We start from the raw sequence: 21,997 nt of genomic DNA on the forward strand, positions 1-21,997 counted from the left end.
GTCCATTATTGTTTGAAGCTCCATCAAAGTAGGCCCATGACCTTGTTTGATCAATGATTTCTATCCTGATCACTCTAGGGGGGGCTAGGAATTTTTCTTATGGTAAATGACTTAATATAGTGCGGGCTTTAATAACAATATGCTTAGGTACCAAAGGTTTGTACTGAAAAATGGCCTTTTTTTTGGCCATCCACACCCTCCAACATATGATTAGGGGAAGGGGTTTGATATCATGACAACTGGGGTTTGCGAGCCATGCCTTCCAAGACTCCTCAAAGTCCTCTCCTTCCCATGCACTTGTGTGTCCCATTGCATTCCTGCATTTTTTCCAAACCTGTTGATAGAAAGGGTAGGTCATGAATAGATATGATGCATTTTCACCATTGTTTTTAGATAAGGAACACCATCCTAACCTGATCATAAATATTCTTTGTGAGACATTCCAAGTGGGGACCTTCTTCTCCACTAGACACAACATTAGTAATTTGGATTTAGTAGGACACTTGGCTTTCCATACCACTTTCCACCACAATATTTGATTTGCTAAGTCTCTATCAGCCATTAGGGAGATATATCCAATCTTAGGGTTGTTGCTTAGAATTTCTATTAGAGGGAGTGGCAATGAGTGACTTTGGGCACAATCTACTAGTCATGGGATCGAGGCTAAGTCTCTCTTTGTCGCCTCTGTTAACCCTCCATGCCAACCCTTTACCAATGATATCAAAATAATTGAGGATAACCCTCTAGACTACTGAGATATTGGCTCTTGGCTTATCAATCCTTCTTATCTAATCTTCCAATGAGCATGGGGCTATGTATTTTTAGATGAATACCAATGTTTATAAACTTTGCATCGGGATTAGCCTCCATCCATATTTGGAACTCAAGACTTTTGAAAATAAGAAGATGTTCTTTAGGCACCATCCTCCCAAGAGTTTTGGTATAGAAATTTATCCAATTTGACCCAAGGCAACACTCATGTTCTCGCTTCCTAGATTAGAGAAAAATTGATCAGATTCTTTTGATTTTTTCTAGGATACATTCGGGAATCCATGCAAGAGATGTCCAACAAGCGGGGAAGGATTCTAAGACAGATTTGATCAAGAATATATGACCAACCTTAGAAAGCCATCTTAGACACCAATTTTTCAATTGTTTTTCCACTTTTACAATGAGCCAATGCTAATCTTCCTTGTTGTAACAATTTGGTTTAAGTTGAAACCCCAAGTACTTCGCGCCTTCCCCTAAAAATTTAGATTCAAAAGGGAGGATTTGGGTGAAATCGAAAATCTCTTCATCTTCCAAATGATGGTAGGATATTAGAGAGTTGAGGTTGTTTATGGACATACCTGTGGCTTTTCCATATAAGGAGAGAGTCTTCTATAGTATTTTATCTCCCATAGAGACCCATTGTAAAAGATGAGAATGCCATCTACAAAGAGGAGGTGCATGGTAGTTAGTGTCGGGGTAATGACGGATCTCTGAAAATCCCCGAGGAATTTCATCTTTGTCAGTAGACACCTTCTCTATTAAAAATTTATGGTGGACAAGATTTTGACTCTAATCTTTACAATTATGACCAATTGTAATTTATCATATTAAATTAAAAAGCAACTCTCTCTCTCTCTCTCTCTCTCTCTCTCTCTCTCTCTCTATATATATATATATATATATATATATATATATATATATACATAGATGTGTGTGTGTGTTATATTTCATATCGAAATATACATCGTGCAAAGTATATTTGCATAAAGCTTCAAAAGATCAAGAAAGATTAATCTACACAAAACAAAAAGGTCATCAATTCTCCATCATCATTTTAACTCATAATATCATCATATTTCTAATGCTACTACCTCCAAGGCCTATCCCTCAAAGTACTCATGGATTTCCAAAAGTGCCTAACAATCATGAACTACCGATCAACCAGACTGTTCAACTCTCTATATATGTGATGAGAGTTGAACCATTCTTGTCTCCTGATTTCACTTTCAATCTAAAAAAATATGGAGCTAAAATTACAGTGTTTCTATTTATCCAATCCACAAATAGTTATAAGTTCTCCATATGTAGAGCTTTTTTGCCTCACAAAAATTTGTAGTCTATACCAAAACCTACAAAACATAAAATTTAATTAAATTATTAAATCCTCTCCCCACACATATACATCTTTAATTTTTATTAAAAATAATATTATTAAATTTTCCTTAAAATATATAATTTATTTTTACAATTTCAAAATTTACTATTACAATTTCAAATATATCATTTAAATTTTTTTATTTTCAACCTTAATAAAATATATAATTTAAAGAGCACTTATTTTTTACCTTCATAAAATATATAATTAAAAAACACATATTTTTAATCTTAATAAATTCCAATAATATAAAGTTAATATTATTTATATATCATAAATTTTAATTTCATTTAATTTTGAATAAATTCTATATGTTATGTAAACTTATTATTATTTACATGTAACGATTCCATTAAGTTAATAATAAAAAATTTGTGTAGTTAAATATGTTTGTTTTGTTTTTCATTAAAAAACTAATTTCATTTAGAAAATGTAGAAGAATTTTTCACTTTAGTAATTTATATTTAATAAAATATATTTTAATTTTTATATTTAAATATTAATTTATATTTAATAAAATATGTTTTATCTTTTATATTTAAATATTATTTTATATTTAATAAAATATATTTTAAATTTTTATAATTTAATAGTTAAATAAAAAAATTTACACAACAAGAAAATTTATCATAATTTAGTTGTCCAATGAGTAATGAGGAAAATCATAGTTAACTACTATTTGAGAATGGAAATGTCATCATTATTGTTATCCAAGGAAAACCATGTGACTTGAAATGTCTAGTTCATGGCATGGTAGGCTCTCACTCTTACTAGATGCCTTTAAATCATGGATTGTTAACTTATTTTCTTACATCCAAGGCAAATAATCTCTTAGCTAAGTAAAAAAAATAAAAATTAAATCATACTCCAATGCATAATAAAATATTTTTCTATTACACACATTCAAAATACTTTATAATTAAATGTTACTTAAGTGTATTTAAATGTCTTATTATTATTTTCAAAATACCCCATAACTAGTCAATTATATAAAATAAATTTAAATAAACATTGAAACACTTATTTCATGATATATTTAATATAACTAAATTGATAAAAAAACCAGTTTTAAAAATAATAATAATAATAATCATTAAACATATATAATTTAAAAAAATATGTAACAATATTCTTAACTATAGAGATTTATCTCTTTTTATCATGAAATTTTTAACTTCTAAATAGACTTTATTACAATACCACGAATTAATATTATACCATGTCTAAAATACTATAAGATCTATATCATACTTTTTTATTTTAAATGAGAAGGGTTAGTTCCCTTTTAGAAGCATATATGGGCCCTCTTTTCTTTACATATAAACTATACGTAATTGACAGCCGTCACATTGGGATTCACATTACAACCAATATGCTGCAGGCTCCGCTGTACATATCAAGCTGGGATCAAATACACTGTAGCGCGCAGCACCACAGGACCCGCGACCGGGGAGCGTGGAGCCTGCAAACCCGACCCGCGACCAGGAGCGTGCAAACCCACTGCCCTGACCGCCACATCATGCACTCATGTGCAAAGATCTATATCATACTTATTACTACCACATATATAAAATACTACCAATGATCTATATCATACTTATTACTATGACATCTAAAATATTATAACTGATCTTCATATAACTACTAATAATTTATTTATTTATTATTATTTTTTTTCAAACTTAAATCTCTACCACTTTCTTAATAATTATTAAAAATTAAATTAAAATTAAAAAAAAATTAAATCAATTCTTATTGAACATGTATTAACCTTAAAATATCTTCAATCACCAGATACGATATGCACGACACAGGCATGTAGTCTTGATAATTTACACTTTATCAACATATATACAACACAATATATATAATATACATGAATGGATAATGGCTAATGCATGCATGAAAGGCTTTCTATTTTAGCAAACATATATACAACAATTAACTCCTAATTTTTACACAAACTCAAAGTCGCGTTCAACCATCTTGCGAACTCTTTGGCTCCAATTTTGCAGTTGAACAATGCTTTTGAAACCTCTACAAACATTACTCACCCGAATTTTATGGCGATCTATATGCCGGAAGAATTATACAAAAGATGAATGGAAAATGAAAATGAGATTACATATTGTTTTTAAAATGAAAACTAATAACCAATTACATATTGTTGGGTTATTACATCTTGTTTTTAAAATCAAAACTACTTAGTAAAGTAAAAGCAAAAACACAGTAAAAATGAAAATTTTAAAGTAATTATTTACAGCGTTATCGAGCTCACTCCCAGCGTGCTATCATACAAAAATAATTTAAACTACCTCAAAATACAGTGAGGGAGGAAACAAATAAAAGCGTTTCCAAGGAAAGTTCGAATTCACTGGGGAAAACGAGGGCAGAGCGTCTTTGAAAAGCACGAGTCCATTGCACACATTCATTCCTGTTGAACTCAACAAAGACTTTCACATAAAATTTAAAAGCAATAACACACCGTTCAAACATTTAAAAGCAATCTCATTCGAAAAATCAAAGATCCACCTCCATTGCAGGTCTTGTATAGCTCTTCACTTATACCGAACAGAAATGTTATGATAAGTTTGTATGGCAAACAATTCAGGTTTGCTTTTACTTTTTTTACAGTTCTCGCTCACTCAGCTTTCTCCTATTTTCTGAGTTACAGGTCACCAATAATTTTGGTAATTTTGATGTTTTCTTAACTGAGAGGTGAAAATTTCATGGACAATTCCAGAAATCTGCACTATTTGACTAGAAATATGTCAAAATCTAAACAGAGAATGCGAACTCCGTAGGCTTCCAACCATGCATGAATTCCTGTTCGCAAGGGAAGGGTTATCCCTCCGAGGGGTTTCAGGTTATCCCTGCGAGGAGGTTTTATGTATTCTCTTCGCTCTGTGCTGTTGTTGGGATTCTTGCAGATCTTAAATATTGAATCCGCCGAAGAACCCAATTGCAGTAACTCTAAACTGAACGCATATCTTCAACTTGTTGCTTCAGCTGTGAATTAAGTGTCGTTCACCCCATTTCGGCGATGTATGAGGAAAAAACATTGTGTGAGCGGTAAATATAAATTCAAAATTAAAATTTCGAGCGGGGTTGTGAAATTCAAACTTAAAATTCAACGTATGGCCGTATTGTATACCCTCGCATATTCCTACGGTATGGTGGTGGCGGTGACACTGGAGGATTCCTCGGGCTTGGCTTTGGATGCATTAAAAACCGCTTGTCCGTAATGGGATGCCCATCGATTGTCCGTCGTCCATAGTGAATGTTGTTGGTATCAGGGGTTAAATTTGACGCCCGTATGCCCGTTTTTAGTTTTTTTACACGTGAAATACGTTCTAATTTCAAATATCCGCGTCAGGGGTAACTTGCTATTAATTTTTAATACCGTCAATATGACGGGCATGTTTGAAAATGAAAAGTTTTAAACTTTTTTTAATAATTGTTATATATATTTAACATTGCAACTTCCGTTACCCAGAGACTACAAATGCGTCCGCCGTCCACCAACTTTCACGAATGGAAATAAATTTTGTGGGGTCTTGATTTTATTAGGATCGTCTGATCGCTGGAGCATTTACTGTAAACTTACCAAATACCAAGTACCAAACTACCGCGGCCCGCGTGTCCAAGATATGGAAAGATATGGAAACAGGAAACTTAAGTAACAAGTTACAGACTCGCAAGGAAGAGTCCTTGTCCACAGGTTGCTTCCGATTGGTCTCGATCCATTGCTTGCCGCCCTCCTCTGTCATCTTTTTGGATATTTAATCGCCTATAGAAGGAGCAATCCTGCGCGTTTCTCTGCGTTCTTAGCTCCCAAAGCGGAGAAACTGTGCATCTGAAATTCCCCTTTTCTTCCTCTTTATTTCGACCTCAAAGATCGACGAAGTGTGGCTGCTTTTAGCAAATAACGGAGGTTGTCTGTGGTATAGCCGGTTTAGGCTCAAGACGGCGATATCTAAAGTATATCGGACGGAATTCGGCGCTGATCCGGCTTCTTTCAGGTTAGATTTTGGCGAATCTATGACGTTTTGTTTTATTCTTTCTTTGCGTTATTCATTTCAAAGACACTGGATCTTTATGTCTGGTTTGGAATTGCGTTCTGCTTATTTAATTTTCTGGCTGGATGATATGGTGCATGGACGAATTATCTGTTAACAGTGTGTATTGTCGGATTATATTTTCTTTGCAGCGCGTTTCTAGCTCATTCTTGATGTTTCATTTAAATGCGTTTTTTTTTTCCTTCTAATTTTCATTCAAAATGCAGATTTTCGCAGCATAAAATGAGAACTTGTTTTGGTAAAACTGCCTAACATATATATATATTTTTAATTTCGTTTCGATTTTTGTAGCTGTCTCTAGTGCTAATTTTGTGTATTATAAGATATTCCTCCTGCTAATTCTGTTACTTTCGTTTCGATTGTTGTACCTGTCTTTACTGCTAAGTCTCTGTGTTATAAGATATTAAGGAGGAATTCTTATTATTGCTAGAAAGGTGCTTTTGTTTGGACCAACACTGAAAAAATTTCATACTGAATTTTGTATAAAATTCAATATTTTATTTGCTTATATCAGAGGTCCCTAGTAAGTTCAATAGTGTGGTGCATTGCTAGCTGAAATGTTGATCTTATTTGCCTTTTGTTTTATTTCTTTGGCTTCTCATTCACGGGCGATTTATAGTCGAAAGCCTGAATATTTATATTTATTGTGAAGGAATTGGGTTTTTTTCCTGGATAACTTTAATGCCATACGAAATTACAGATTCTCCTAAAATACTCATTCTGATTAATAATAACAAAAAAAAATGATATCCTACTTGAGTGGCAGAGGTGCTCTGCATTCTGTCATGTGCTGAGCTGGGTTGATCTCCTTGATAGCTCATGTTTAATAAGTAGTATTTGAAAGTGCAAAATCAGAGGGTTTTTTTTGAATCCCATGAGTGGTTATCCAGGTTAAGATGTATCCATCTTCTGTTTTTTTTATTTGAGATCCACTGTTAACCAAAGGCCGAGTAGTTTGAGAAATTACCTTATGCAAGCTGAGCAAATGCCAGAGTGTCTTGAAAGTATTCAATTGAAATTTGATGGTAGTGATTTAGCAGTGATTTCACTGTACGTTCACAGGGAATAACAAATTTAGCCTTTCTGTAATTTCACTTGAGTAATCTGGATTCTGCATTTAATGATTATCCATGTTAAATATGAAATATAGGGTTTTTATAAAGTTTTTCAAATTAATTATATTATAAGTTGTTGGTTAATTTGAAAGACTATTAAAATCAACATAAATTATAAAAATCTAAAATCCAGGTTATAGAATTTGTAATTTAATAAAACAATTTGTAATGTGACTAATAATTTTTTTATTATCAAAATTTAATATAAATCACAAAAATCTAATTTTTTTATTATCAAAATTTAATATAAATCACAAAAATCTTAAATCAAATGTATAAATTCTATAATTCAATTGAAACAAGCTTTGGGACCTTGCTGCAGGGTTTCTTAATGTAGTGGATACTCAAGTAGAAAACGATTCCAACATTTCAGAACAAATAGGAGCAGTGGGCATGGCGAGTACAATGACTGTGACAATATACAAGAACCGCAGACTCAGAGCCACTGGTAATTTCAAGATCCTTTACTGGAGAGTAGCTTTGCATTTATAAAATATCAGTTTTATTTGTTTGCTCAGAAAGCATTTGAAGGTCTAAGAGATAATATAAAGAATATAGAGAAAACTTTATTCAGAATTTTGATCTCAATTATTTCAAAAGATGTTTTAAACAGCAATGTAGACATTTTTGTGGTGGTTTGTTGGTAAACTAAATGATTTAAATTTTATTTTGTTTATTTTTTATAATATTTTTATTTTTTATATGTATTAAATTAGAAAATATTATATATATGTCGTTCTTAAATAATTGTTATTTATTTAAGGTATTCAAATTTTTCTTTGTAAGAGGTATATTTAGGCTTATCATTTTTTTAAAAATGTAAGAAGCATGGAAGTGTTGTAGATTTATTATTTTTCTATTTTTTATTAATAAGGTGAATTATATATATATTTCCCATCTATTTTATCAGTGTTTCCATTTTAAACAAAAAAACTCAGAACATTTGAACAATCTGGAAAATTTGCAGAAAAATTTGATCAGTAGGTCTCAAAACAAAGTGTAGCAATGAGACTTGAGCCTAATTGTACAACAAAAAATGAAAAATTTGAACAATTATGAGTACAATTTGAAATTAGATGAAACTTGTACAAATAAATTTTAAAAGTCATATGATGGGCAATTTAAAAATAAAAACGTCATAAAAAAATTGCTTTACAGGTAGGGTCACCCGTCAAATTTAACCCCTGGTTGGTATGGTTCATAGCCGATGAATTTGCATGGGCTTCAAATCGGGGTATGTAGTATGCATGTTAACCAGCCACCTATACGGCATGAGGTATGTAGTATGCATGTGAACCAGCCACCTATAGGGCATTTCATGCCGTATAGCAGGCTGGTTAGCTTTCTTATAGGGCATTTCATGCCGTATAGCAGGCTGGTTAGCTTTTGCCTTGTTAAACAAGTCATTGATTAAGACTAAGAAAGAGCTTTCCTCATAAAACACACCCCAGAAACATCTCAGACATTCCAACTTTTTTTGGGAAGATTTAGATAAAATCCATTTATTAAAAAAAAATTGCCCCCTTTCCTGTATTAAATGCCACTTTGACATCCATAAATAGACTATTGGTATTTGATATAGAAATTGAAAATATATATTTATATATAAAACTTTTTGTGGGTCGCAGTGTGCTTTTTTGTGTTCATTTCTTTGATTAATATAATTATGAGTTTCTTTAATAATAAGCTTTATAATAAATGGAGTTGTTTTAGTGTGATTTTTTGGAGTTTTTGGTGCAAATCCGACATAAAAATTTGTGGTGAAATCATGATTTGTGTTATTTAAAGTAGTTTTTCGACTCTATATATAGATTCAGCACCTTGAAAAACTCGTAAGGCACTTCTGTTGTGTAGAGTTTAACCATTAAACTTGTGATTTCAATGAATTCTTACTAAATTTTTAAAAAATTAGGCCGTAAAAATCCAAAAAAAACGTCCAAAAATCGCACTAAAAATAACCCTTACCATAGATATGTTGAAATCACCCTGAAAACCATTGATCTACACTCCTTTGATGAAATGACAGGAATGCATCACACTTGATGAAATGACAGGAATGCATCACACTCGATTTAAAAGTTAATAAGGATATAGAAGTTTTTACCTCTTTTAAATGTTATTTTTAGATTAAACAAATAAATATTAAAGAGATATATAAGTTTTTTAGTTATGGCAAGGGAGATAAGCTTTTATATCCCTTTGATACCGTAGATTGGATCATATTAAACTGATAAATTATTTATACATCCTATTCTCTCTCGAGTAAAGATACTCTATCTTTTTAAGATGACAAGGATGTTAATGGTCATATATTCTGTCTGTCTCAAATAAAAACTTTTTTTTAAGATTATAAGGATGTTAATTGTTATATAATATGTTTTTTCTTTACTGTTTGAATTTGTAATGAAATTAGTTGATTTTGGATTATGTTGCTAATAATATGAATATGTATTTTTTTTAGGTACATCAACACTAATCAAATATAACAAAAAAATAATTTCAATAATATTGGAGGGTATATTTAGAATATTCAGTGTTTGCATGTTTTTGATCGGATAAAGAGATTATATTTTTTTTATGATTTGGTTATTCTTTATTTATGAGATAATTTTAAATTAATTATAATATTTTAAATATAAATATATTTAAAAATATATTATATTAAAATTGATGAAAAAGTTTATACTAAAATTCTTTATGGATGTTGTTAACTAATAAATTTGGGTATTAAAAATTTGAAATTTGAAATTTATTTATATTTTGCATTAAATTTAGTTGGAAATCAAAGAAATACATAAGGGGAGGAGGAGCTAAAACTTTTATCAATTTTTACTTAAACAATCACAATCAACAAAATAACAATGCACTAATAGCATAACATTTGAACACAAGAAATTTATGTGGAAACCCATAACGAAAAAAACCATAAACTATTTTTGATTATGATGTAAATTAATTTGTTTGGTCATTTCAAATCTAAAATGGATTATAAAAATTTACATAAATAATGAATGTATATTCCTTTTGTTTAAAGAGTTAAATTAATATAAAGATAATATAATTTATATTTAATTAGTTATTCATTTAAAATTTTTTAATTATTTTGTACTGTGTAGATCTTTTCTTGGTTTTGATAAATAAGTAATTTATTGGGTTGGAATAATTTGGGAATTTAAAAGTTATTAGAGTATTTTAAGTGAAATTCAAGATCAAATTCTAATACTATTATTATAATATTAAAAGTAACCGGTTTAGATTCATTTTAATTTCGGATTTACCAAGGGATTAAATCTCTTTTCACTCTAAAAAAGATTTGCACCTCAAGACATTTGATCCCTCTCGACTCAAAATTAAGAAAAATCATGCCCTCTGAATAACCAGTTGGTGGTCTATAAAGACGCAGATTTTTACTTTTACCAATTGTGCCATTACTCTGTTTCCTTAAGTCCTAGGTCTTAGACTATTAACCAATTTACTTACTCCCAACAAAACAGAGTCTTATCCAAATAAAAACAATTTTAAAACGTACTCCAAACCAAAATTACCAATTATCAATTCCGACTTCCAAATTATTTTTATTTTAAAATATTCATCGTATTAGTGGCTTTGCGAATCTGTACTAAATTTGACACATCAAATCCACGGTAATTTGAATCATGTATATTAAAAAAATTGTACCATTAGCAGATACATGGTTTCTGTCTGCGAACTCCTGTCTTTTTTCGTGCGTTTCTATTTCTGCTGCTCTAGTTTCTTCCCTGCCCCCTGTTATGTGTACCTTGTCCCTGCAACTTTGCAGGCATTTTAGCACTGTTCTATGAAAATGTAGCTGTGTTACACAAGTTGCTGATTAAGATCTATATCTCGAAGAAAGAGCTGTCCTCATGAAACTTACCAGTGGCTAGAAACATCTTAGACATTCCAATTTTTTTTGGAAGATTTAGATAAAATCCATTTATTTCAAAATATTTTAGTGGAAAAATACACAGCTACATTTTCATTGAACAGTACTAAAATGCCTGCAAGGTTGCAGGGAGAAGGTACACCTAACAGGGGCAGGGAAGAAACTAGAGCAGCAGAAATAGAAACGCACGAAGAAAGACGAGTTCGCAGATTGAAACCATAGAGTGATTTTGTTTGATTCCCCGCAGAAAAATTCTGTTAGGTTTTTAGTAGCAACCGGCGACCGTTTCTTCGCTTATCACAAGGTCTCCTTGATAGCTGGAAGTCCTTCAGGAGTATGAAGAGCTGGAGGACTTTGTACCATCCATTCCAGTGTGGTTGGATTATGCTCAACAGCCCGGGGACTTGGAGCACATCTTTTGTTGTTTCCACCGCCTAAAGTGATTGTTACGACCACGACAAAATTACCGTGGATTTGATGTATCAAATTTAGTACGGATTCGCAAAGCTACTGAGCCCATGAATATTTTAAAATAAAAATAATTTTGAAGCCGAAGTTGATAACTGGTTGGCTTGGCTTGGAGTATGCGTTAAAAGTGTTTGTTGGAATAAAAGTTTATTGTTTTTGGACCTAAAGAAATAGGTTAATGGCTAAAAACTTAAGGAAACAAGGTAATATTTAAGACTAGAAAAATATGCCAAAGTGAAAACCTGTTTTCTTATATACTATTAATCAATCAAATAACATAATTTTCCTTAAATAAAAGCAGATGAGTCAATCTGTATTTACCTAATAAACAATGAGAAAAAGCAATTATCCCATTATCTCTACTCCTAATTTAACAGCTAAATTCTAATAAATTTTCTACTCCTTAAAAAACAAAAAACACCGACACCCATATTTCTCTCCATTTTTCAATCAATACAACTTTACTTCTCACATGGGAATTAAATTGCACGAAATTTAAATCTCGATTTCAAATAAACCTGCAGCATGACCGCCTTGCACGGAAGCAGGGTAAGCAATGACGTGGAGCTTGCAGCGAATGAGAAGTAGCTCCGCTGATTTCCTCGGGAGTCGGGGGATGTTTTCTGTGTACCCGGAGCTTCAATCTGACGTTGCTGGACTGTCCGCTGGCGGAGCTGGGCGTCAATTTGGTCGGCTGCTGCGACGAGCTCAGGGGTAAGCGACCAATGGGTACAGGTGATTCAAGGTCGTGGGAGACTGTGTAGTCATGTTCACCCGTGGAAGGGTCACCGTCATCCATGCGATGTGATGGGAGAATCTGCTTTGTCATGTGTATACGGTTACAGCCAGAACATGCTTACCGGGTATGATATTGGATGTTTGATGTTCATTTAATATGTGTACTCCACTCTACTTTGTGATACGGCTCAAAAAAAGTCGGTGGGGTTAAAAATCTATGATTTGCGGTAAAGTTTTAAAAATAAATGATATTTGAGGAATAGTATTTTGGAGGTTTGATAGATTGTATTTTAGTATGGTTGAGAATTTTAATAGATGTAGTGGAGTATTTAGTGTTGTTTTCATGTTTTGGTTTTTGTTATTTTTTTTTGGTAGGTACGTATTTACTGGGGATTTGGTTCTTGAACGAGTGACTTATCACAAGGAGTGCTTTAATAGTGCACTGTGATTTTAGAAACTAAACTACTACACTGTCAGTGCTTTCTAGAATTCATTCAGGATTCTAGATCCTTCTACACTGTCATTATTTTGTAAATCTCCATCTAAATCACATGCATGATTTTAGATCCTTTTTCAGCCTCTATAAATTTGTAATTTCTCTAGCCAAGGAAAGTAAGCCAAGGCCCAAGCCTATTATGTAATGCAAAGTGATTTTTGTTCTCCAGTGATTGTTTTATCTATTTGGTTGTTTCTGATTGAGTAATCTTGTTGTTTCTCCATTTGTCTCTCTGAAATTATTCTTTGCTATTGCCCTTTAAGTCTATGAGTATAAATCTGCTGGTGTGTTATGTATGCTCTGCTCTAACAACTATCACAGCTAGGGTCGAATATCCACTGTGCAAGCCGCTTAGTGCCATCGCCTTACTCTGGCAACGTTAGTTAAAACGTTGGCTGAAGCTGTTGAAGGATCTGTCGAGGAAATAGCTGAGGAACGCTGGAACTAAAAGATAGTTGCTGCAAGAAAAACAAGATCATGGATCTATGTTGAAACGCGTTGCTAGAGTTTGAAAAGTGGAGATCCGTGGAGTTTGGAGTTGAAACATGGTGTTGGTAAGTTTTTTTTTACATCAAGCTTGCACGTATACGTCAAGTTTTTTTTCAAATCAACATATGTATGTGTGAAATGTGAAAAGGTTAAAACATTATATATGTTTTTACATTTATTATGAAACATATATAATTATATGTTGGAATTTTGAAAAGTATATTTTAAAAAGAGCATGAATTTTGAAAAGGTATTTTAAAAGGATGAAGGTCATTATTACTAAATTTTAAAGAGTAATAATTAAAGTTTTATTTTTAAGTGGAGTTTTTTGTGTTTTAGGGCGTGAATTTGATTGAAAATGGAGACAACAATTACAGATATGGAGAAGTTGAGTGGTGCTCATTTTGCCCTATGGAAATCACAGATGGAGGATATACTAATTTTAAAGGATCAGTATTTGTCGATTAAGGGCACAACAAAGAAACCCTCATCGATGACAAATGAAGAATGGAATAAGCTAGATAGAAAGGTGATTGGAACAATCCGCCAATATCTAGCAAATAATGTGTATTTCAATGTGTCCGGAGAAAAGACGGTTGAAGGTTTATAGAAGAAGCTCCATGATTTATATGAGAAGAACATGACATCAAACAAAGTGTTCTTGATGAAGAAGCTTTATAATCTCAACATGAAGGAGGGTGCTTCAGTTGCTGAGCACTTGAATGCATTTAATATTATTACTAATAAGCTTGCCTCTGTTAAAATCATTTTAGATGATGAAATTAGAGCTATTTTGCTAATGTGTTCTATGCCAGACAGTTGGGAAAATTTAATTGTAGCTATAAGCACTTCAGCAACATCAGGGACCCTGAAGTTTGATAATGTCAGCAACAGTTTAATGAATGAGGAGTTGCAACGCAAGTCAATTGCAGAAAACTAGGGAGGAGAGGCTCTAGCTCTAGCTGATCGTGGTAGGAGAATGGATCGAGGATGGCAAGGGCGATCAAGATCGAGAGGCCGATCAAAATCAAGGAGAGGCGGGATCATCTGCTTTCATTGTGGCAAACCCGGGCATGTGAAGAAAGAATGTCGATTCTGGAAGAAAAGACAAAAGGATCAGAGACCATCCAGTACAAATCACAAGTCATCTAGCACAAATGAAGGTGAGACTACTGCTGTAGCCACAAATGGTGATGTGTTGTTTACTGTTTCAGTAGAGGATGCATGTGTATATACATCTAGCAGTAGCTTTGATTGGATCCTTGACTCTGGGGCATCTCACCATGTAACCCCATGCAAAGATAGTTTTGTTTCATACAACCCTGGTGATTATGGTAGAGTGCTTTTGGGGAATAATCATTTTTTCAGTATTGTTGGAGTGGGAGATGTCCAGATCAAGATGAAAGATGGACAAGATATATTGTTGAAACAGGTCAGGCATGTACCAGAAATGCGCATGAGTTTAATCTCTATGGGACGATTGGATGATGACGGCTATTCGACAAGCTTTGCAAAAGGAGGCTGGAAAATTAGCAAAGGTGCAATGGTCGTGGCCAAAGGACCCAAGACAGGAACATTATACACATTGAAGACACTGATAGGAAAATCAAATTTGGCTGTTGTCACAAAAGAAGGAAATTCAGCAGATTTGTGGCATAAGTGTTTGGGTCACATGAGCAAGAAGGGCTTAAAAATCCTTGTTGGTAAAAATTTATTGCGAGGTTTGAAATCCTACAATCTTGATCTTTGTGAGCATTGTATATATGGTAGATAAAGAAGGGTTTCATTCCTTAGAGGTGGCCATGACAAAAAGAAAAATGTGTTAGAATTGGTACACTCAGATGTGTTTGGGCCTGTTAACATCAAATCATTAGGAGGAGCATCATATTTTGTAACATTTATAGATGATGCATCCAGGAAGGTTTGGGCATATCCTATGAAAAATAAAAGTGAAGTGTTTGGAATATTTCAAAAATTCCATGTTGTTGTTGAAAGAGAGACTAACAAATTACTGAAGTGTTTAAGAACAGATAATGGTGGAGAATATTGCTCAAATGCATTTAAGGAATATTGTAACAGGTTTGGCATAAAGCATGAGAAGACTGTGCCTGGTACTCCTCAACAGAATGGTGTTGCAGAAAGGATGAATCACACCATTATGGAAAAGGTGCGAAGTATGTTGTCCAATTCTGGTTTGGAGAAGAATTTTTGGGCTGAAGCAGTCAGGACTGCTTGCTACCTCATAAATAGATCTCCAACTACAGCCTTGGATGGCGGTATCCCTGAAGAAGTTTGGATTGGTAATAATTTGAATTATTCTCACTTGAAAATCTTTGGATATGAAGCATTCGTACATATTCCCAAGGAAAATAGAACTAAGTTAGATGATAAATCTATGAAATGCATATTTTTGGGATACGCGGATGAAGATTTTGGTTATCGTCTATGGGATCTAGTCAAACATAAAATTATTAGATGCAGGGATGTTATATTTAATGAGTCAGAAATGTTCAAGAGGGCTGTAGCTGAGTTGGAGGTCAAGAAGGTTATTGACAGGTTTGAAGAGAAGCAGGAAAACATACCACCAATACAAGAAAATGAACAACAAATTCAGGAGCATGAAGAACAACAAGTGGAAAATGATGAACAACAAGAAGAAGGAATCTTGCAGGAACCTTTACAGGAGATTCAACCTGATAATGCACCACCACAGTTGGTTCACAGATCTTCTAGGCCTCATAAGCCTTCACAAAGGTATCCTCCTTCAAACTATATTTTGTTGACTGATGAAGGTGAGCCTAATTGTTTTCAAGAAGCTTGTAAAGTTGAGCACAGTAAAGAATGGAAGAAGAAATGAACTCTTTGCTGGAAAATAAAACTTGGGAGTTGGTAAACCTCCTGAAAGGTAGAAAGGCTCTACAAAACAAATGGGTGTACAGGATTAAGCATGAAGGTGATGAAAAGAAGGAGAGGTATAAAGCGAGGCTGGTGGTGAAAGGTTTTGCCCAAAAAGAAGGTATTGACTTCACTAAAATTTTCTCACCTATTATTAAAATGTTATCCATCAGAGTCATTCTTGGTCTAGTTGCTGCTTTAGACCTAGAATGTGAACAATTAGATGTAAAAACTGTATTCCTTCATGGTGAATTAGAGGAAGAAATTTACATGGAGTAGCCAGAAGGCTTCATAGAAAAAGGCAAAGAAGGCCTTGTTTGTAGTTTGAAGAAGAGTCTGTATGGGTTGAAACAGGCACCTCGAAAATGGTACAAGAAATTTGATTCATTCATGTTGGAACATGGTTTTCAGAGGTTGGGAGCTGACCATTGTGTCTATATCGAGAGGTATGATCAAGGAAAGTATATCATATTATTTTTATATGTGGATGACATGTTGATTGTTGGGCATGATAAGAATAAGATCAATATATTGAAGAAAGATTTGGGTAGCAAATTTGCAATGAAGGATTTGGGACCAACACAACAGATATTGGGCATGCGGATTATGCGTGACAGGAAAAACAAAAGGTTGTGGCTGTCACAAGAAAAATATATCAAGAAGGTGCTTGACAGGTTTAATATGAAGGATGCCAAGCCAGTGGGTACACCCCTTGCAGCCCACTTCAAACTGAGTACTGAATTATGTCCTAGTAATGACAAAGAGAAAGAAGAGATGAGCAAGATTCCTTATGCTTCAACAGTTGGTAGCTTGATGTATGCCATGGTATGCACACGACCAGACATTGCATATCAGTGGGAGTAGTGAGTAGGTTCCTTACCAATCCAGGCAAATAACATTGGCAAGCAGTGAAATGGATTTTGAGGTATCTCAAGGATACTAGTCATTATTGTTTACGTTTTGGTCATGATGAGACTGTGCTTGAAGGATTTACAGATGCAGATATGGCTGGAGATATGGATACCAGAAAGTCCACTACAGGTTATTTGTATACATTTGCAGGTGTAGTAGTATCTTAGTTGTCAAGGCTACAAAGAATAGTAGCCCTCTATACAACAAAAGCAGAGTACATAGCTGCAACAGAAGCTTGTAAAGAGATGTTGTAGATGTAGCGATTCCTAGGAGAGATAGGAATAAAGCAGGACAAGTATGTGTTATAATGTGATAGTCAGAGTGTCATTCACTTGGCGAAAAACCTAGCATTTCATTCAAAAACAAGCACATTGACTTAAGGTACCATTGGATCCGGCATGTGTTGGAGGAAGAATAGTTATCCTTGGAAAAGATCCATACAGATAGGAACCCTGCTGATATGCTCAGTAAGATTCTACCACGAAATAAACATGAGTTATGTAGATGCATGGTAGGACTCAGTGTGACTTGATTCATGACTCATATTTGGCTTCAAGTGGGAGAATGTTAAGTGTGAAGCCAAATTCACACAGGATTCTAGATCCTTCTAGATCAGATCTTTCTAGATCTCAACACCGCCATTAGTTTCTAGATCTCAACACCGCAATTAGTTTCTAGATCATTCCAGATCTCCATCTGAATCACATACAGGATTCTAGATCCTTCTTCTACCTCTATAAATTTGTAATTGCTCTGGCCAAGGAAAGCAAGCCAAGGCCCAAGCCTGTTATGTAATGCAAAGTGATTTCTGTTCTCCAGTGATTGTTTTATCTATTCCGCTGTTTCTGATTGAGTAATCTTGTTGTTTCTCCATTTGTCTGTCTCTGAAATTATTCTTTGCTATTGCCGTCTAAGTCTCTGAGTATAAATCTGCTGTGTGTTATGTTTGCTTTGCTCTAACACCATTCACCGTCAATCCAAAGCCCCGTGGGCTTTTGGTTCTTCTTAAATCATAAGTGATTGATATATCTAATTTATTGGGCCTAGAGGTGTTTTTTGGCTGAATATAAAAGAGATGTTGTAAACTTCAGTTATATTATGTATGTGTCAAATTACATAACTATAAAAATAACATTAAAATATAATTAAAAATAAAATAAAATTATTAATTATAATTATTAATCAAAAAATTTAGCCTTACATAAAATTACAATTATTATTATCTAATTTTAAGGTCACGGCCAAGCCAGACACCAAATTGGTTTAAAATAAATAAAATTAATCATTACAATTATCAATTAGTAATAACTAAACCAGCGTAGATCCATCTTTAACTCTTAATCTAGAGGTTCTAAAAGATCAAATGTCTTGAGTTACAAACCTCTGTTAGAGTGAAAAAGAAAATTGATCTATCTCAAAACAAATAGACAAAACTATAATGATGTGATTTTTATTGAAAATTTTCTTAATTTTTATAATATATCTTAATTTATTAATTATAAAAAAAATTGTTAACTTTCCTGATATATTTTTTCATAATATATATTTATTTATTACTTATTATAATATTATAATAATATTAAAATTTGATTTTGAACCTTGGTTAGCTTACTCCAACAAATTTCAAATTCTCAAATTATTCGTTAACATCTGAAGACCATTTATAACAAATATCTTAAAAAACACTGTGAAGTGTTCCTTGATATTCGTATCTTCACGCCAGGACACCACCTTGAAGTGGTGGGTCACAAAAGGGGATTATATGTACTCTATTAATAAAATATTAAAATATAATTATTTTATATTTCATCATGATTGGTAGTTTATTAAATAGCGAAAATTTTCAAATAATATTTTCTTAAATATAAAAAGTTTAAGTGAAAAAACTTGATTATAATGATGATTATTTTTACTAATTAATAAATAATTTATTATTTAAATTTTAAATGATAAAATATCATATATTTTAATATTTTCGAAAATAAATATTTTATTTACTAATATTTAAAGAAAATTATAATCAAACATAATAAAATTTCGATTTTATTTTCTTAAATATAAGATATTAAATTTGGAAAAATTAATTATAATAATAAATCTATCAAATTAATTAATAAGATTTGTATCTATTATGTTTATAAATGAATGAATTTATTTAATTAGTATTTCTTTAAATTTGATTATAGTGATATTTAATTGAAATTAATTAATAAATTTGTAAATGTTTTTATGTAATTAATATTTTTTTGAAATGGATTATAATAATAATTATCTCAAATTAATAAATAAGTATTTTGTCATTTTTTATTTTTATTTTATAAATGTAATGGGGTGTTTTATTAAGGTACTCTATGGTGTAAAGGCCATGGAGTGTGATCCATGTGATTTTGACCACTTAGATGCCCCTAAGTCTAGGCTACTCAATCCACAAATTAGTCATGTAATCATTTCAAGGTTCCCATAAACTAGAAAACAAAAACAATCTTTTTATAAATAATTAGTAGTCAAAATGGTTGCATGGAACTTGGTTCTGGAGGCAATATTTTTTTGAAAATTGATTATAATTACAAGTATCTCAAATTAATTAATAAATGTTTTGTCTAATCTTTTTATAAATAATTAGTAGTAAAGATGGTGGCATGTAACTTGGTTCTTGGGCAATATTTTTTTGAAACTTCATTATAATGATAATTATCTCAAATTAATTAATAAGTGTTTTGTCAAATCTTTTTATAAATAATTAGTATTCAAGATGGTCACATGGAACTTGGTTCTTGAGGCAATATATTTGGAGGAAGAATAGGGAATATTTAAACCATAAATCACATGTAGAAAAAATGGTGATATCTTTGTAAAATTTTAAGCCTTGTAGAGGTGAAGAGATTAGATTACTTGATATTGCAGTCCATGGAATGTTTGTGGGTCATTATTGAATGAATATTGAGTTTGAATACTTTATTAAATTTCATTATTAGCTTTGAGCATATACATTCATATAAGCAATTGCAATGATAATTCTAATAAAAATCTACAAGGAATAGAGATGGTGTAGTCATATACTACAATTATATAACTTTAGCAACTTGTATTATCTTTGTTTGTTATTCAATACACATTTCTTCCTAAAATATGGACATGCGTAACAAGTACCTTGTAGCATCAATAACTTTTTTTACACAAACAACTACCATTAATGAATAGTAAGCATGAAAAAAAAAGAAATTATTGAACATTACTATAGCTTTTGAGTGCCATCTAGTGATTAAGCAACTATAAATAGATCCCATAAATTCATCATTGATAACATTTGGAGAGCAAAGCCTTAAATTCTTTAGTGCCTTCACCAAGTTTTACTAGACCCAAGAGACCACATATGATATGAGTATTTATATTTGTATTTCTCTTCTTTTCTTTTATTAAAAAAAAGCAACTTGAGTGGTAAATAATTTTCTTTTTAGGAAAAACATTCTTAAAAGCCTATATTTCCTCCATAAAAATCATAGCTTCAAAATGAGTATTTATCCTTTATATATTGTGGGTAGAGTGTGAGGGAGATGTCTATTTCCTTCCATGCTCAACATGATGTTGACACATTGGCTTAAAAGGAATATTGAATAACAAATAACAAAAAAAAAACAATTTCAATGTTGGCCATAAATAAAAATTTTCAATGTCCACATTAATTAATACCAGCCTAGATCCATCTAACTTTGGATCTATCATGTGCCGAGAGGGATCAAATCCCCCGAGGTGCAAACCTTCTTTTTAGAGTGTGGAATTTGAGGAATGGTTTGCGCCTTGAGCGATCTGATCCCTCTTGGCGCATGATAGATCCGGAGTTAGATGGATATAGTTGAGGGTGACAAAGAAACATTTTTAGATTATCATTATTATGTATATTTTTAGATAAACTTCATACTTTGAAATTTACATTAAGTTTTCTTTGTTTGACATGACTATATCATTCTCTTCTTTAATTTTGTTTTTGTTGCTTGCCTTGAATGGTTTGTACGTTTGCGCCTAGATGCTTTGTGTGGTTTGTGTGTTTAGATTTGGCTGGTAATGTTTGTGAATGTTACAATTGTCGTGTTATATTTCTATATGTGTATGTAATTGTCTATTAGTAATTAGTTGGTGATGAAGAATGGAGACAATCTTTTCAATAGTTCGTAAGAGGATTGATACTACACATATATTTCATTTAATTTTAGGTATCACAACTTTTGACAATTAATAATTCTTAATAGTGTCCCTCCAGGTATTACTAAATATTTTGAAGAGTAGTTTTAATAATTTACTGCATCAAGATTACTGTTGAAATCATTTGTTTCATTGCTAATGTTTGAAATAATTGTTTTCCTTCAATTTTTTTTTTTTTTTTTTACACAAAAGTCAAGAAATAATGTAATTTTGTTTTTTTTTTTAATGAGTGGTCAGATTTACAAAATCTTTAAATTATTTGTTAGTTTTTCCATCTTTTCATATTAATTATATGAAAATGATAGTTGAGATTGTAAACCATTCAATTCTTTAACTCGAACTATTGTAGTAAACATCATACCTTGTCTCTCTTGCTCTCCACTATTAATAGGTTGAAGTACTATAACACAAAAATCAATGCACATTGTTAATCCAATTACTTTAAGTTAATGTACTATCATACATTGAGTTACATCAAATCATAAATCATCATCTGCGCTGAAATCAATGCATCTAATGCACACAATTAAATAAGATTAGAAAACATCTACACTG

At 32.1% G+C, this 21,997-nt stretch overlaps 1 long non-coding RNA gene across 1 annotated transcript in view; it reads left to right on the top strand.

Moving 5' to 3' along the window:
• The first annotated feature begins 5,829 nt into the window (after positions 1 to 5,829).
• The window catches only part of LOC149207992 (uncharacterized), a 106,414-nt gene continuing 90,246 nt past the window's right edge, over positions 5,830 to 21,997 (top strand). The window contains exons 1-2 of the long non-coding RNA XR_016252713.1: positions 5,830 to 6,168; positions 7,663 to 7,788. This is a non-coding gene — a long non-coding RNA (uncharacterized LOC149207992). The remainder of the gene's footprint in view (positions 6,169 to 7,662; positions 7,789 to 21,997) is intronic.

The sequence above is a fragment of the Pinus tabuliformis genome, chromosome 1_2 (genome assembly GCF_031772625.1).
Source record: "Pinus tabuliformis cultivar Carrire ecotype Pingquan chromosome 1_2, CPIR1, whole genome shotgun sequence".
NCBI classification, from domain to species: Eukaryota; Viridiplantae; Streptophyta; class Pinopsida; order Pinales; family Pinaceae; genus Pinus; species Pinus tabuliformis.